General features: G+C 45.0%; 2 protein-coding genes across 4 annotated transcripts in view; both read right to left on the bottom strand.

Annotated features, from left to right (window-relative positions):
* The window catches only part of CPT1C (carnitine palmitoyltransferase 1C), a 56,188-nt gene that overhangs the window by 41,676 nt on the left and 1,700 nt on the right, over positions 1-12,812 (bottom strand). Inside the window, exon 1 of one of the 3 annotated variants that reach the window (XM_053362516.1) lies at positions 7,656-7,717. The exons of the other annotated variants lie outside the window; for them this stretch is intronic. The gene's annotated coding sequence lies outside the window, so the exon portion shown is untranslated. Of the gene's footprint in view, positions 1-7,655; positions 7,718-12,812 lie in introns of those variants that run through there. 3 annotated transcript variants of the gene reach the window in all.
* IRF3 (interferon regulatory factor 3) overlaps positions 1-12,812 on the bottom strand; it is a 336,177-nt gene that overhangs the window by 10,171 nt on the left and 313,194 nt on the right. The window lies entirely within an intron of this gene.

Below are 12,812 nucleotides of genomic sequence, written 5' to 3' on the forward strand. Positions count from 1 at the left end.
CACACCCCACTCAGAATCATACGACTGCAGAGTTGGAAGAGACCCTGAGGGTCATCTAGTCCAACCCCCTGCAATGCAGGAATTTTTTGCCCAACGTGGGGCTCAAACCCACAACCCTGAGATTAAGAGTCTCGTGCTCTACCGACTAAACATTCAGATGTCATTCTAAGGCAGCAATCCTAACCCTACATCGCTGGGAGTAAGTCCCATTGAATTTAATGAGACTTGCTTCTGCGGGAGAGAGCTAGGACCGTGGCATAAATCGGCAATGTTGTTGTTTAGTCATTTAGTCGTGTCCGACTCTTCGTGACCCCATGGACCAGAGCACGCCAGGCACTCCTGTCTTCCACTGCCTCCCACAGTTTGGTCAGACTCATGCTGGTAGCTTCGAGAACACTGTCCAACCATCTCGTCCTCTCCCGTCTCCTTCTCCTTGTGCCCTCCATCTTTCCCAACATCAGGGTCTTTTCCAGGGAGTCTTCTCTTCTCATGAGGTGGCCAAAGTATTGGAGCCTCAGCTTCAGGATCTGTCCTTCCAGTGAGCACTCAGGGCTGATTTCCTTCAGAATGGATAGGTTTGATCTTCTTGCAGTCCATGGGACTCTCAAGAGTCTCCTCCAACACCATAATTCAAAAGCATCAATTCTTCGGCGATCAGCCTTCATGGTTGCAGGTTTTACAGTTACTGTCGCTGGTTTAAAAACATAGGAAGCTGCCTTATACTAAGTCAGATCATTGGTCCATCTTTCTCAGCGTTGTCTAGACTGGATGGCTTCATCAGGGATGCAGGCAGGAGCCTTGCTCAGCCCTGGATGGAGTTGCTGGGAGTTGAACCTGCGACCTTCTGCATGCAGGGCAACTGCTCTGCCACAGAGCTATATGGCCCTGCCCTGCTGATAGATCGGTCTCCCATGCAAATCTTGCCTCTCCATTGAGAACTTTCTCCCTTTAACATTTGGATTTCATGGGTGTTCAGCACTCTGATTCACAACAGGGCTCATGCGCAAACACCTATCAGCCCTGTGGCAAATCCACCCTATCGCACTCTCAAACTCTATGATCCCCTGCTCCGTTCAAAGTCCACCAAGCTCAGCAGCTACCTCACAAAGACAAAGAACGTCATTCCCCAAACAGAAACTAACCACCATCCAAAAGTGGGTGCTCCCTTTTTTTTAATTTTTAATTTTTTGCTCTTTGCATAATACCTTTGAAAAATAACTTTTGCATTAAAAGAGACTTAAAATAAAGTTTTGAAGAAGCTTTGCTCGTGCAGGACCCATTTCATATGCAGAGCCAGGTCTGTTAACATACTACTAGGTGCATAACTTGCTGCTGAAATGGAATACTCAGGATGAGACGGTTAAATCTGTAATGATTAAATGGGCACAAGACGTGGGACATAATATCATGTTTGCTGACTGGGAACAGTTGTGGACCACCAGGATTAAATTCACGGCATGCAATGCCTTGAGAGAGAATATTATGAAAATGATATACAGGTGGTACATGACCCCAGTCAAGCTTGCAAAAATCTATCATTTGCCCGACAATAAATCTATCATTTGCCCGACAATAAATGTTGGAAATGTAAGGAAAATGAAGGTACATTCTTTCACCTTTGGTGGACGTGTCACAGGATTAAGGCGTTCTGGGAAATGATATATAATGAATTGAAAAAGGTATTTAAATATACCTTCTTGAAGAAACCAGAGGCCTTTCTCTTGGGCATGGTCGGCCAAGTGGTGCCACAGAAGGACAGAACTTTTTTTATGTATGCTACAACAGCAGCAAGGATACTCATCGCAAAGTATTGGAAGACGCAAGATCTACCCACTCAGGAAGAATGGCAGATGAAATTGATCGACTGTATGGGACTGGCAGAATTGACGAGCAGAATCCGTGACCAGGGAGAAGAGTCGGCTGAAGAAGATTGGAAAAAATTCAAGGACTATTTACAGAAATATTGTAAAATTTAAGAAAGTTAGATGGTGTTGGATTGAAATTGAGAGGTTTCTAGCTGCAATGATATATAAGAACATAGATGGGGGAAATAAGGGTTTGAAAAATAAGGTAATGTTATAAGCTGTAATGCTTTAAATGAAGGATTTGCTGAACAAATAATCTTAATTGGGATACAAGAAGGAGAAGTATGAGGAGGTCTGAGAAATTTGTTATTTAAAAGTATGGTTTATGAATTTTATGCCTTTGTTAAATGTTTCTGTTTGTTTTGTTTGTTTGTTTGTTTAAAAAATTGGAAAACTTAATAAATATTCTTTAAAAAAAAATAACATACTACTAGGTGCAGATCTACTTTGAAATTACCATATTTTTCCGTGTACAGTGGTACCTCGGGTTAAGTACTTAATTCGTTCCAGAGGTCCATTCTTAACCTGAAACTGTTCTTAACCTGAAGCACCACTTTAGCTAATGGGGCCTCCTGCTGCCGCCATGCCGCCAGAGCAAGATTTCTGTTCTCATCCTGAAGCAAAGTTCTTAACCAGAGGTAATATTTCTGGGTTAGCGGCGTCTGTAACCTGAAGCGTATGTAACCTGAGGTACCACTGTATAACACGCCCCCATGTATAAAATGCCTCCTATTTTGGGACACTCCAGATTAAGAAAATGGGGGGAGACTGCCCATATTTTTTGAGCTTTTTTTAGGGGGGGTTGCCAAAAATTCCTCACCCTCATGACCTGCGCTGCCACTTGCATGCGTCGTAATAGCTGCTTATTGTCAGTCCCTTTGCCAGCAGATGCTGCCAATCACCCGCCCAATTGATGCAGAAACAGCCAATCAACACCAGCCCTTGCCACAGCAACTAATAACACACCCAAGAGCCGCTGACAATCTCCAGGTCGCGACAGCAACCAATCACACGTCCCCCCAGGCACTATCCATGTATAAGATGACCCCCCCCCCCCGATTTTTTACCTTATTGTTTAATTTAAAAAAAAAACCTCATCCTATACACAGAAAAGTACGGTAATGCTTAAGTTTCAAGGCTCCTTATCCCAGAAGGGCCCCAGAAGCAACTATAGTCCATATTGCTTTAAAAAGCGTATCATGCACATATATATAAATTTTCTTACTTTTCACCTCCCCAAAACTCAGAAACTATGAGGCATAGGAAATTTTAATTCACACTAGTGACTTTGATGTGTGAGATAATCCAATCCAGTGGTTTTAACCAAAATCTGAGATGTGGTAGTTAATTTTTTTAATATATATGAAAAATGTGGCAATCTGTTGTGGAATAACCCCATGGAAGAAGATAACAGTGGTTATTCAGACCACGTTGCTGGTTGTGAAGGAGTCTCCATAACAGTCCAAGCTTCAGGCCCCCCAACATGTAGGTCTGCTGCTGCAGGCTTCCTGTACATATGTAACACCAGGCTTCTACAAATGCCATTTTTTCTCCCCTATATGGAGATAATTTCAGCACAGAAGAACTGTTTTCCACAAGACACAAACAAATCTATTTATGCACAGCAAGACTTCATAATAAAGCCATTGCTACCCAGTAATAGGAAGAACACCCTGGTAATTACTGGCCAGGCATGCCCCCCCGGCAAAGTATAGTTATGGGTGACAGAACCAGGGCAGCCACTGCCAGAGGGAAATTTCTTTAGGCAGGGACGGCCAAAGGGAATATGGCAAATTGTATAGATACTTAAGAAACTGCATGTGGGTTAGAGGCAGTGGCCAGTTAACAAGTTTTCAGTCGAATGAGAAATCTGATAAACTGCACATTTCAGAGTTATCCTTTTCCTTGCAACCCTATTTGTTTAAAAAAGCACATCGTTGCGCCTGCAACCCAAATACTTGCTCTGTTGATTGTACATCTTTTGCAACCAGGTCAGTGAATTTTTTTAAAAATAGTAACAACTCCTCTAGGCGTGGAGGGCAATTTCCACAGGGACTGCAATGCACATGGATGGGAAACTTAACCTTACCCTCCCCAGCTGTGATCCCAAAATAAAAAATTCTGTCCCCAAACACCTGTGCTGCAATGGCACCAATGAAGGCTTTATAATAATAATAATTTATTATTTATACCCCGCCCATCTGGCTGAGTTTCCCCAGCCACTCTGGGCTCCCAATCGAGTGTTAAAAACAATACAGCATTAAATACTAAAAACTTCCCTAAACAGGACTGCCTTCAGATGTCTTTTAAAAATAGGATAGCTGCTTATTTCCTTGACATCTGATGGGAGGGCGTTCCACAGAGCGGGCGCCACTACTGAGAAGGCCCTCTGTTTGGTTCCCTGTAACCTCACTTCTCGCAATGAGGGAACCGCCAGAAGGCTCTCGGAGCTAGATCTCAGTGTCCGGGCTGAACAATGCAGGTGGACACGCTCCTTCAGGTATACAGGACCGAGGCCGTTTAGGGCCTTAAAGGTTAGCAGCAACACTTTGAATTGTGCTCAGAAACATACTGGGAGCCAATGCAGATCTCTCAGGACCGGTGTTATACGGTCCTGGCGGCCACTTCCAGTCACCAGTCTAGCTGCCGCATTGTGGATTAATTGCACTTTCTGGGTCACCTTCAAAGGTAGCTTTCCCTTTCCCTATTGTTAATTCCAGCTTAGGGCACAGGGATGGGGGCTAAATCCCTTTGGAATTGTGGCTAAGCATACAAGAGTTAACCCCCCCCCTCTCTGTATGCTTCAGCCCAGGTGAAAATTACTCCCTCCCCCCTCCCCCCACTGGGTGCCTAACATTGCATTTACAGTGGTACCTCGGGTTACAGATGCTTCAGGTTACAGACTCCGCTAACCCAGAAATAATACCTCGGGTTAAGAACTTTGCTTCAGGATGAGAACAGAAATCGGGCAGCGGCGGCGCAACGGGAGGCCCCATTAGCTAAAATGGTACCTCAGGTTAAGAACAGTTTCAGGTTAAGAACGGACCTCCAAAACGAATTAAATTCTTAACCCGAGGTACCATTGTATTATTATTATTATTATTAATTTTTATTGAAGATGTTCTTTTACAACATTGCATTTTAAAGAATTTTGGTGTGACTAAGAACCACACAATTAATATAGCATGCAGTTAGGCCCTGAGTGTTCTAGATCCCTCCAGTCCTCCGTCTCTCCAGTCAGCACTTGCTTGGAGCTTTGTTCCATCAGCACAACCCGACTCTTTTGGCCTGTCCACAGAAGACAGAAGTTGCATGTTTTGTAGGGGGTGCTGTCCACAGACAGCTAGTGCTGATCAATCCCAAGCACCGTGTGCCAATGAACCATACTGAATTACCGTATTTTTTGCTCTATAAGACTCACTTTTTCCCTCCTAAAAAGTAAGGGGAAATGTGTGTGCGTCTGATGGAGCGAATGCAGGCTGTGCAGCTATCCCAGAAGCCAGAACAGCAAGAGGGATTGCTGCTTTCACTGCGCAGCGATCCCTCTTGCTGTTCTGGCTTCTGAGATTCAGAATATTTTTTTTTCTTGTTTTCCTCCTCCAAAAACTAGGTGCGTCTTGTGGTCTGGTGCGTCTTATAGAGCGAAAAATACAGTAGCTAGCTTGGGGAGGGGGTGGTGGTGGCAAGGGCTTCAACTCAGCAGTTGCCTCTAAATGGGTTTTATTGCATTGCAGCAAAGCACCTCAAATGCAATTTGGCAAGCAGAGAAAAACCACATAAACAAAATTGCTCTGGTACTAACAGATTTTCCAATTCTGCTTTGCGTTTTGGAGAGAGCAAAGAAGCCAGCCTGTTTCTGTTTTCTCGGGGGGGGGAGGAGGTAATTGCATCTTTCCCAATCCCAAGGGGCCCTTTTCTTGGGTTAACGCAGCTGCAAATTCAGGAAGAGTTGCCCGGTCAAAGAGAAACACAGAGGCTGTCAACACTTTCCCTAAAAGCTGTAGATCAATGAATCAAAACATCACACCGGCTGCGAGGATCCAGGTTGAGTTACAGCCGCCACACTCATTCTCCTGATTTTAGCAGTTTGCTTCCATCTAGCACACAGCTAGCTCGCTTCTTTCCCCTGCAGGGTCAAGCCTCAAAATATGCAATGCTGAAACAAGATGTTATAGCAAAGGAGGAGCATAGCTATATAGGTGAAATGTCAAGCCACAACAGGAATGTGTTACTTGCGCTTGCCGTTTTGCCTCGGGGCCCAGACTATCTCATCACCTAGGCAGAAGAAGAGTTTCAAAGGACCCCAGGAACCCAACCTACCTAACCCAACCTGTTGGTCCACTGAGCAGCGCGGTATATATAATCTGCAACCCCATAAAGTAACTTAAACCTGTAATTTCAAATGCAATCTGGGAATAGCTGTCTTCTTAGTAAGCACCAGCAAAACAACCCAATTTCTGCAAACTTAATTACTTGCGTCAAGTTTGCCATAACAGCAGCAACAAATTGAGGCTCATTTGCTTATTCTACCCTGAATTCTTGCAAAACTGCCCGTTTTTGTGAACATTTTCTGCTGTTTGCCTGGGGGAGGAATGCTCCCAGCGCTAGGGCAAAAAAGAGGACACGTTTGCCGACTTCTGCTTTTAACTACGGATCGCTATGACGACTCTACCCATGAAAAAGAGGACGTGTCCTGGAAAAAGAGGACATATGGCAACCCAACGTAGGCACTAGACTGAATGGATGCAAGTTTCCCCTTGCAAAGAGAAGGTGTGGGGCTCCCCTTCAGATGTGGGACCACAGCAGAGGGTAGAAGCTTAAAGCTCCCTCCACAAAGACACCGCCCAAGATCCTGATCCATGCTGGACATTTTGAAAGGAAACTACTGCACTCAAGGGCAAACAGTGTAGTTAATGTAATGAGTGGTTTTACTCTAATTCTTTGGGAAGTAAATCACGCTTCATAGTTAGAGCAAGTCATTGGGCTGGGGGCTAACCTGAGGCTCTTGTGTGCTCCAGCCCTCTCCACTGCTATGGAACAGTAACGTTGTTCAGTTTTGCTCTCTGAGTCCCACCCGGTGAGACAGACACTTTGGAATGAGTTTAAATCAGGAAGTGCGCTTCCTTTGAGGCATCCACCAATCAGCCTCCCACTCACAAATGAACAAACAAACGGACACAAGCACACTTTCCAAGAGAAAGCATGGTAAGGCGGAAACCCAAGGCAGTGACAGGGAAGAGACAAACTGGGGTACAGGTTCTGAACAGTGGGACCTGGGAATCCTGGCAATCGGCTCTTTGCTAGACTCTACAACCCCACCCAAAGTGTTGGCAAGACACCACTTTTCCCCATATCCACGCAAACCAAAACACCAACGACACACACAACCCTGTTTTCCACCAAAACATGGGGAATATTAAAACATATTTTTACAGAACCTAGAAGACTTCAGTCCCTCCCAAATATTGCTGGGCTGCAACTTCCATCACGTCCAGCCCAACGAATGGTCAGGAACAATGGAAGCTTTACAGAATCCACCTCCTAGTCTGTTTCCACCATGCCAGAAAATCCAGCCCTCTCCTCCACTAGATCTGGAATCGCAGCCCTGTTTGCCCCAGTCTTCACACCCTCCATCCCTCTCATTCCTTCTCCCATACAACTGAGTTGTGGAAGAACCGCCAAGGAAATTCCACTGTATCTTCTGAGGCTGCCCTAAATCCTCTCTCCACACAACCACCCATTCCCTGATCCAATTTCCTGCGTGTTCTTTGCTCCAGGACCCAATCCTACCTGCGTACAGCGATGGATCGCCTCAGCACAGATGCAATCTGCTCCTTGCAGCCTCCTCTAAAAAATGTGCTGGCTGACTCTTCCGCTCAAACTCCCTCCCACTTCAAAACTGGTTGTACTGGTTTGTAATCAGCCTGGCAAAATAGTGATGACTTCCCAATTCTTGCCATGGGAGCCTACAGGGAACTAAATAATAAGAGCCAGATGTTTACCTCTTGGAACATCCCTCCAAAAGAGGTTCAATGGGCACCTTCTGTGCTAGCTTATAAAGCATGCTGAAAACATTTCTGCTCTACATTCCAGATGTACCCAGGCAATTAATGGTCTACTGGTGTTTGCTTTGAATTCTTCTGTTCTTAATTGGTTTTAAATATGATGTTACTGTATGGCTTGTTTTAAACTTCTGTGGCATATGTCTATGATATGGGGATATATAATTATTTGTATAAATATATGCCACTACACCCCAAAAGGCCAGCTCTGAGGGATGACTATTTGGGGCACAGTTTTACAGTGGCTCCCCTCCACTGTGGTGTAGTGGTTAAGAGCAGTGGACTCGTAATCTGGTGAACCGGGTTCACTTCCCCGCTCCTCCACATGCAGCTGCTGGGTGACCTTGGGCCAGTCACACTTCTCTGAAGTCTCTCAGCCTCACTCACCTCACAGAGTGTTTGTTGTGGGGGAGGAAAGGAAAGGAGAATGTTAGTTGCTTTGAGACTCCTTCGGGTAGTGATAAAGCGGGATATCAAATCCAAACTCTTCTTCTTCTTCTCCAACCTGAGAATAACACTGGGAACTTGGGTTTTGGCTTCACGATCCTTGTGCTAAAGTGTTCTACAGGGCACTATCTTATGACCACGAGAGTCATCTAGTCCAATCCCTGCAACGCAGGAATCTCAACATGTGGTCTCCCATCCAATTTGAAACCATACCAGACCCTGCTTAGCTTTTCAAAGGTACTAACAGTTTGGTGGTTTGTTTGTTGTTTTTTTAAAGAGAAGAAGGCATTTCAAGTTCAGCTTTCCTGATTATCTTTCAACTCACTGTATGCAGCATTGCTTGTGTATCCCTCCTGTACGTATTTGTAAAGGGACCCCTGACCATTAGGTCCAGTCGTGGCCGACTCTGGGGTTGCGGCGCTCATCTCACTTTATTGGCCAAGGGAGCTTCCGGGTCATGTGGCCAGCATGACTAAGCCACTTCTGGCGAACCAGAGCAGCGCACAGAAACACCGTTTACCTTTCCGCCAGTGCGGTACCTATTTATCTACTTGCACTTTGACGTGCTTTCGAACTGCTAGGTTGGCAGGAGCAGGGACCGAGCAATGAGAGCTCACCCCGTCATGGGGATTCGAACTGCCGACCTTCTGATCAGCAAGTCCTAGGCTCTGTGGTTTAACCCACAGCGCCACCCGCGTCCCTATGTATCTATTTGTACACTGCTTTAAAAGGAGAGAAATTAAAATAAACAAACAATAAAATAGAATAAGCTTTGGCCTTCCCTATACCAGGCTGGGGACTCTCCCCGTTAAAACTACAGAAAGACCCAAGTTACACACATTTTACATGTGCACATTCAGCTTTATACGCATGGCAAAATAAATAAATAAAATTAAATAAAAAGGGGCTGGAGTTCTGGGGGAAATGACATTGGCAATCCCTGCCCTGCACCCCACCACCACCACCATTGGATTCAATGGGTTTTGACTATATGCGATTGTGGCTTTATGCGCAATCCACAGAACATAACCCCCATGTAATTTGCAGGCTTACTGTTCGCAACAGTTGTCCCTAATCAAATCTGTTTTTCTGTTTAAAAAAATACTTTTTATTAAGTTTTCAAAATCAAAATCAAATAAGAACATAAGTCAGATTTCCAAAAACAAAGTCCAATTAAACATAAACTCTTGCATCCAGCATCTTAGTGTTTTCTTATTTACACTGCGCTTTGTCACGCTCAGACTTCCTTCCTTCCTTCCCTGCTTCGGCTTTCACAAATTAATAGCTACTCCTACAGATTCTTATTTACCCTCCACCCACATCACAAGATTTAAGTTAATCCTGCTACAGTTTTAAAACTTCTACAATTATTCCGTATATACACAACAAATTTATTCCACTCCTCTTCAAACTTTGTTACTTTTTGATGTCAAATCTTATTAGTCATTTTCGCCAACTCCGCATATTCAAACATCTTCACTTGCCACTCCACTAACATTGGGATCTCCTGGGATTTCCATTTCTGGGCCACGAGAATCCTAGCAGCAGTCGTAGCATACATAAATAACTTACAATCCTCTTTTTTTACTTCATCTCCTATTATCCCTAGCAGGAAAGCCTCTGGTTTCTTTGGGAATGTATATTTAAACAGTTTTTTTTCATTTTGTTATAAATCAGGTCCCAAAAGTTTTTCATTTTTTTCGCAAGTCCACCACATGTGGAAGAGTTCACCATCTTGCACATCACAGAATCATAGAATTGTAGAGCTGGAAGGGAGCCTGAGGACCATCTAGTCCAACCCCCCTGCAATTCAGGAATATGCATACGGGGATCGAACCTGCAACCTTGGCGTTATCAGCACCATGCTCTAACCAACTGAGCTGTCCAGACAGTCTCTAATCAAACCACTTTTTTAAAAAATGCGTAAAGATTCCAGATGACAATTACATATAAGAAACTGGGGTGTGCAACTCAACTCACAGCCACCTTGGGGAGGAGGGAGGAGAATGGCCTTTGCAAGCTGCATCTAAGCCAACACTATGCTTGGGAGCTAGACAAACATGGTGCCCCCATGCCAATAATACTCAATGTAAGTACAGTGGTACCTCGAGTTAAGAACTTAATTCATTCTGGAGATCCGTACTTAACCTGAAATTATTCTTAACCTGAGGTGCCACTTTAGCTAATGGGGCCTCCCACTGCCGCCGCGCCATTTCTGTTCTGAAGCAAAGTTCTTAACCCGAGGTACTATTTCTGGGTTAGCGGAGTCTGTAACCTGAAGCGTCTGTAACCTGAAGCATCTGTAACTCGAGGTACCACTGTAGAAACAAATTAGGACCCAGAGTTTACATGCACAAACATCACTGGGCCCCAGGAGGAGCGCAGCTTCACATCCAGCCCCTAACGGTTTGCGGAAGAAGGAGAGAGGGAGAGAAGAAAGGAAGATGAGGAACCCCCTGGAGGATATGAAACCAGGGATGGGGACCCTGTTCAGAGAGCAACATGCCACTGGTGGGCAGGGCCAGAGACAAAAGAAAGTGGGGTAATGGACTGGACTCTTACCTCTGTTGAAGCAGGATACAGTCCTCCAGCCACACACAGTCATTCAGTATCACCGACTCTAAAGGTAAAGATAAAGGGACCCCTGACCATTAGGTCCAGTCGTGGCCGACTCTGGGGTTGCGGCGCTCATCTCGCTTTATTGGCCAAGGGAGCCGGCGTACAGCTTCCGGGTCATGTGGCCAGCATGACTATGCCGCTTCTGGCGAACCAGAGCAGCGCACGGAAACGCCGTTTACCTTCCCGCTGGAGTGGTACCTATTTATCTACTTGCACTTTGACGTGCTTTCGAACTGCTAGGTTGGCAGGAGGAGGGACCGAGCAACGGGAGCTCACTCCGTTGCGGGGATTCGAACCGCCGACCTTCTGATCGGCAAGTCCTAGGCTCTGTGGTTTAACCCACAGCACCGCCCGCATCCCTCACCGACTCTACATACACACAAATCCTTCTGCCCCCCACCCAAGCAAGGAAGAGGCATTATCTCAGGTCAAAAACAGGTCCCAGACAGGCAGAAGCACTCGAATAAGATGCACAGCAGGGCCAGTGAGAAATGTGACCTAGAGAGAGGGAGGCACAGGGAGTCCTGCTGGCCAGAGAGGTCTGAGGTTCCTCGCCTCTCCTTTAGGCAGAGATGCAGGAAGCAGCAGGCCTCCTCTAATGCCATCACAGAAAAAAGAAGCGCTGCCTGCTTTCTAACCACCAACACTTCTCAGGTAGATTCGCTTCATTCCTGAATGACATCCATCCATCCAAGAGAGTCTTATCTTTTTACAACGAACAATTAAACTGGAATGCTAGCTTCTCAAGAACACCAACACAAAGGACTTTATCCATTAATTATATGGATATAGTTTAGCCTAGGTCCTCTGCCCCCACTGAGCCTTCCAGGAAGCAAATCTCTCTCTTTTTAATCTATTACCTGAAGCAGAATTAGAAAATAGCCTGAAAAGTAACATTATTTTAATAACTCTCTGGGTTGCATGATTTCTGAGGCCCATTTCAGATTGCTATCTAGGTGGCACCTAAGATATGTATTCCTTTTGACCTACTTGATCCAGTAAACTCCACACACACACACACACACACACCCCTACATGCCTGATATTCTGGGTTCTATTGAGTGACAGCTGTCCACCAAAACTGGCATGTCTAGTGCTGTTCTTTAGGCATCAAGCCATTGCTCAGTCTCTCTCTATCTCATATGCATGAGGTGCACATTTGCTGGTTTCCTTACTTAAGACTTTCTACTTATAGGTTTAAGGGAAAGGTGTGAAGTGATAAAGATGTACAAGTGTATGGCAGCCAGCCACAAAAATGTGCTTTCTGTGGTATCAGGAAGTGCCTTTTAAAGTTAGGTATTGAAGGAGGAGAGGACAGGTTAGGATACCCTAAAACCTGTGTAAGTCACACCCACACACACCCCGCAGGCCTCAAAACTGTCCAGAATTCCATGGAAATGTCTCACTCAGTTAAACAAGACTTTGCTTAACACAAGCAAGCACCAAACGAGCACCAAACATAGCAGGCAGGCAGACCAGTTTACCATAATTAAGAACAAAAAGTCAACCAGTGGAAAAGTAATGTTGGGAGGCTGATTTTAATCATGAAAATGACCTGTGGGAAAATGATTAAGCATCAGCCTTCTGGTTTAAATTTGCAGGCTCTTGCAGCAGATTTTCATTTTTCTCTTATTAAAAGAAAAGTTTGGCCCTTTAATTTCTTCCAAGTGGTGGGACAAGGAAACATTTGCAAACTTTAAAAAGGGGGGTGTGTCTTTTCCCCCTGCCTCCCCTATAGCCCAACAGCATTGCCACAAATAACTAGCAGAGGAGGAATATAAAATCAGGTAAGCTAGTAAACATATTTGTCAGCTAGTAA

The sequence above is a fragment of the Podarcis raffonei genome, chromosome 13, assembly GCF_027172205.1.
Source record: "Podarcis raffonei isolate rPodRaf1 chromosome 13, rPodRaf1.pri, whole genome shotgun sequence".
NCBI classification, from domain to species: Eukaryota; Metazoa; Chordata; class Lepidosauria; order Squamata; family Lacertidae; genus Podarcis; species Podarcis raffonei.